Here is a 6000-nt window from a genome sequence, read left to right on the forward strand (position 1 = left end):
TGGATTTGAAGAATAATATTGTGGAAATGACCATATTGCCAAAAGTAATCTATAGATTTCACCGTAATTCCCATCAAAATAAGATCATTTTTCATAGAATTAGAAAACACAATTCTAAAATTCATATGGAACCAAAAGAGCCCAAATAGCCAAAACAATCCTAAGCAAAAAGAACAAATATGTAGCCATCACATATACTATAAGTCTATAATTTCCAAAACAGCATGGTACTGGTATAAAAGTAGGCACATAGACCAATGGAACAGAGTGGAGAACCCAGAAATAAAGCCAAATACTTGTAATCAACTGATCTTTGACAAACAAGCATACAAAAACATAAATTGGGGGAAGGACATCATCCTGTTTAGTAAATGATGCTAGGAAAACTGACACCTTTTTTAGAAGAATGAAACTGAATTTTTTCTCTCTCACCTTATACAAAAGTCAGTTCAAGAGGGATTAAAGACTTTAAAAGCCCTGAAACCATAAAAATTCTAGAAGATAACCTTGGAAAAACTCTTTTGGACATTGGCCTAGGCAAGGAATTTATGACTAAAACACCAGAAGCAAATGCAACGAAAACAAATAAATGGGACCTGATTAAAATAATAAAAAGCTTCTGCACAGCAAAAGAAATGTCAGAATAGACAGATAACTCACACAGTGGGAGAAAATATTTGCAAACTCTGCATCCAACAAAGCATTAGTATCCAGAATATATAAGGAACTCAGATCAGCAAGAAAAAACTCAAAAAGTGGGTAAAGGACGTGAGTAGACAGTTCTCAAAAGAAGATATACAAATGGCCAGCAAACATGAAACTGCTTAGCATCAGTAATCATTAGAGAAATGCAGATTAAAACCACAGTGAGATATCACCTTACTCTTTCAGGAATGGCCATCATTAAAGAGTCAGAAAACAATAGATGTTGGCATGGATGTGGTGGAAGGGGAATGCTTATACACGGCTGGTGGGAATGTAATCAATATGACATCTGTGGAAAACAGTATGGAGAGTCCTTAAAGAACTAAAAGTAGATCTACCATTCAATCTAGCAGTCCCGTTACTGGGTATCTACCCAAAGGGAAAGAAAAGGCATTATATGAAAAAGACACATGCACATGTATGTTTATTGCAACACAGTTCACAATTGCAAAGATAGGGAACCAGCCTAAGTGCCCATCGACCAATGAGTGAATAAAGAAAATGTATATGCGAGGCCGGGCGCGGTGGCTCAAGCCTGTAATCCCAGCACTTTGGGAGGCCGAAACGGGCGGATCACGAGGTCAGGAGATCGAGACCATCCTGGCTAACACGGTGAAACCCCGTCTCTACTAAAAAAATTCAAAAATCTAGCCGGGCGAGGTGGCGGGCGCCTGTAGTCCCAGCTACTCCGGAGGCTGAGGCAGGAGAATGGCGTAAACCCGGGAGGCGGAGCTTGCAGTGAGCTGAGATCCAGCCACTGCACTCCAGCCCCGGCGATAGAGCGAGACTCAGTCTCAAAAAAAAAAAAAAAAAAAAAAAGACTTAGCAAGTGTCTACCTCTTGCACCACAACATGACAGGTGCTGTATGTTGCTGCCCTTCGGTGTGCTCACAATTCATAGGACAAGATAAACACACTGCTAATAAACATCTACCATTCATTGCATACTTAATACCTACTAGACCCTGTGTCAAAGCCTATATACATTTAGCTAGTTTAACTTTGTATAAGTCCTAAGAAGTAAATGATAATATTCCTGTAATACATAAGGAAACTATAGCGAAGAAAGCACTAATGATCTGCTCAAAGCAGCACAATGAGAAAATGGCAGAGCTAAGAATTGAATCTTGTTATTTACTTTTTTTTTTTTTGAGATGGAGTTTCGCTCATCGCCCAGCTGGAGTGCAGTGGTGCAATCTTGGCTCACTGCAACCTCCGTCTCCCAGGTTCAAGCAATTCTCCTGCCTCAGCCTCCCAAGTAACTGGGATTACAGGTGCCTGCCACCATGCCTGGCTAATTTTTTTGTATTTTTAGTAGAGACAGGATTTCACCATGTTGGGCAGGCTGGTCTCAAACTCCTGAACTCAGGTGATCCACCCGCCTCAGCCTCCCAAAGTGGTGGGATTACAGGTGTGTGCCATCGCACCTGGCCAAATCTTTTTTTAAGCCATTTATTTGCATGTTCAATTTTACCACTTGGATTTGAAAAAAGGCTAATTAGGCCGGGCGCGGTGGCTCAAGCCTGTAATCCCAGCACTTTGGGAGGCCGAGACGGGCGGATCACGAGGTCAGGAGATCGAGACCATCCTGGCTAACCCGGTGAAACCCCGTCTCTACTAAAAAATACAAAAAACTAGCCGGGCGAGGTGGCGGGCGCCTGTAGTCAGCTACTCCGGAGGCTGAGGCAGGAGAATGGCGTAAACCCGGAAGGCGGAGCTTGCAGTGAGCTGAGATCCGGCCACTGCACTCCAGCCTGGGCGACAGAGCAAGACTCCGTCGCAAAAAAAAAAAAAAAAAAAAAGAAAAAGAAAATGTATATATACACCATGTAATACTAATCAGCCATAATGAGGAAATGAACTAATGTCTTTTGCAGCAAGTTGGGTGGAATTGGAGGCCATGATTCTAAGTGAAGTAACCCAGGAATGGAAAACCAGATAACTGCACGTTCTCACTTAGAAGTGAGAGCTAAGCAAGGAGTATGCAAAGGCTGTATGCAGAGTGTTATAATGGACTTTGGAGACTCAGAAGGAGGAGGGTGGAAGAAGGTGTCGGATAAAAAAACTACATATTGCGTACAACATACACTACTCAGGTGACGGGTGCACTAAAATATCAGAATCCACCACTATATAATTCTATGTCACCAAAAGCCACTTGTACCCCCAAAATAATTAGGGTTGCTCAACTGTTAATGTAAGGCAAATAATCCAAAACACTTCTGGTCCCAAGTATTTTAGATAAGGGATACTCAACCTGTATGTACACTCATGAGCTCTACGCACTTGGCACTTAATTAGCCTTTTTTCTTTTTCTTTTTTTTTTTTTGAGACGGAGTCTCGCTCTGTCGCCCAGGCTGGAGTGCAGTGGCCGGATCTCAGCTCACTGCAAGCTCCGCCTTCCGGGTTTACGCCATTCTCCTGCCTCAGCCTCCGGAGTAGCTGACTACAGGCGCCCGCCACCTCGCCCGGCTAGTTTTTTGTATTTTTTAGTAGAGACGGGGTTTCACCGGGTTAGCCAGGATGGTCTCGATCTCCTGACCTCGTGATCCGCCCGTCTCGGCCTCCCAAAGTGCTGGGATTACAGGCTTGAGCCACCGCGCCCGGCCTAATTAGCCTTTTTTCAAATCCAAGTGGTAAAATTGAACATGCAAATAAATGGCTTAAAAAAAGATTTGGCCAGGTGCGATGGCACACACCTGTAATCCCACCACTTTGGGAGGCTGAGGCGGGTGGATCACCTGAGTTCAGGAGTTTGAGACCAGCCTGCCCAACATGGTGAAATCCTGTCTCTACTAAAAATACAAAAAAATTAGCCAGGCATGGTGGCAGGCACCTGTAATCCCAGTTACTTGGGAGGCTGAGGCAGGAGAATTGCTTGAACCTGGGAGACGGAGGTTGCAGTGAGCCAAGATTGCACCACTGCACTCCAGCTGGGCGATGAGCGAAACTCCATCTCAAAAAAAAAAAAAGTAAATAACAAGATTCAATTCTTAGCTCTGCCATTTTCTCATTGTGCTGCTTTGAGCAGATCATTAGTGCTTTCTTCGCTATAGTTTCCTTATGTATTACAGGAATATTATCATTTACTTCTTAGGACTTATACAAAGTTAAACTAGCTAAATGTATATAGGCTTTGACACAGGGTCTAGTAGGTATTAAGTATGCAATGAATGGTAGATGTTTATTAGCAGTGTGTTTATCTTGTCCTATGAATTGTGAGCACACCGAAGGGCAGCAACATACAGCACCTGTCATGTTGTGGTGCAAGAGGTAGACACTTGCTAAGTCTTTTTTTTTTTTTTTTTTTTTTTGAGACTGAGTCTCGCTCTATCGCCGGGGCTGGAGTGCAGTGGCTGGATCTCAGCTCACTGCAAGCTCCGCCTCCCGGGTTTACGCCATTCTCCTGCCTCAGCCTCCGGAGTAGCTGGGACTACAGGCGCCCGCCACCTCGCCCGGCTAGATTTTTGAATTTTTTTAGTAGAGACGGGGTTTCACCGTGTTAGCCAGGATGGTCTCGATCTCCTGACCTCGTGATCCGCCCGTTTCGGCCTCCCAAAGTGCTGGGATTACAGGCTTGAGCCACCGCGCCCGGCCACTTGCTAAGTCTTAAATAAATTGCTTATAGATTTTAATCTCTTTCTGCTTTGAAAGAAAGCCTCTCTTCACTCTAAAAAATATCATTCCTTAAAAACTGTAGGCTTTTGGCCAGGTGCGGTGGCTCACACCTGTAATCCTAGCACTTTGGGAGGCCGAGGCAGGTGGATCACCTGAGGTCAGGAGTTCAAGACCAGCCTGGCCAACATGGTGAAACCCCATCTCTACTAAAAATCCAAAAAGCTAGCTGGGCGTGGTGGTATGTGCCTGTAATCCCAGCTACTTGGGAGGCTGAGACAAGAGAATCGCTTGAACCTGGGAGGTGAAGGTTGCAGTGAGCCGATATTATGCCCCTGCACTCTAGCCTGGGCAACAGAGTGAGACTCTGTCTCAAAAAAAAAAAAAAAAAGCAGACTTCTAATTTACTTGAAGTAGTTTTTTTCTTCCTTTTTTAAAAAATGCACTCCTTTATCAGCAGGTATGGGAGAATAAATTTCTTTCTTGGCTGCCAAAGAAACACTGCCAGTAAAAGAGGAATAAAAAAAAAACGGCTTTATGCACATTACTCCATTTGTTCTGTACTGTGATGACTGCTGTTTGCAGAAATTCCCTGGGCTATATTGATTTCCCTCTGTTTGTGCATTGATAGAATTATTCTAAGGGGAGAGATTTCTAGGAGTGAAATAGAAGAGAATGTGAAAAATAGTATGTACAAAGTTTAGAAGATTGCCTTTTGAGATAGTAGATTTCTAGTTGCTTGTGTAATCTGGAGAAGACACTTCTTTGCAAGAGAAGTGCAAAATTTGTGCACAGACATATTCATATTGTATTGGTAATTAATTGATTATTTGTTTATTGCTAGAGAACCTTTACCCACTATGTTCAGCATGCTGCACCCACTAGATGAAATAACTCCACTTGTTTGTAAATCTGGAAGTAAGTGTATTTTTATATTCTTTTAGATAAGCTCTTTTTTTTGACTTTGGTGAGGGAGATTATAAAGGCGCTTATATGAAAACTGACTTATAAAAATAATACAATGTAAACATTTTACAAAAGTAACTTCTATTTTGAATTTCTTGAGTATCATGGTATTAACTGCTCAACAGTTATTTTGAGTAAAAATAAGGCATGTAAATCAATGAGGAATACTGATATATTTATTAACCTACCTGTAGATCACTTTGTTCTTTAATAATTAATAAGTAAATAAATGATACTTGGATGAAGTAAAGTTTTTTGTTGTTGTTGTTTTGTTTTTTTTGTTTTTTTTTTTTGAGAGGGGTCTTGCTCTGTGGCCCAGGCTGGAGTGCAATGGTGCGATCTTGGCTCACTTGCAACCTCTGCCTCCCAGGTTCAAGAGATCCTCCCATGTCAGCTTCCCAAGTAGCTGGGACTGCAGGTGCGCTTCATCTCACCTAATTCTTTTGTATTGTTTGGTAGAGATGAGGTCTCCCCATGTTGCCCAGGCGGGTCTCAACCACCTAGGCTCAAACGATCCACCCGTCTCGGCATCCCAAAGTGTTAGGATTACAGGTGTGAGCGACTGCGCCTGGCTCAAGTTTTTTTCTGAGGAAAAAAAAATAGAGCCTTACATGTATGCTGTGTAATTTTTTTTTTTTTTTTTTTGAGATGGAGTCTCGCTCTGTTGCCAGCCTGGAGTGCAGTGGTGCAATTTTGGCTCACTGCAACCTCTGC

The sequence above is a fragment of the Rhinopithecus roxellana genome, chromosome 17 (genome assembly GCF_007565055.1).
Source record: "Rhinopithecus roxellana isolate Shanxi Qingling chromosome 17, ASM756505v1, whole genome shotgun sequence".
Lineage (NCBI taxonomy): Eukaryota > Metazoa > Chordata > Mammalia > Primates > Cercopithecidae > Rhinopithecus > Rhinopithecus roxellana.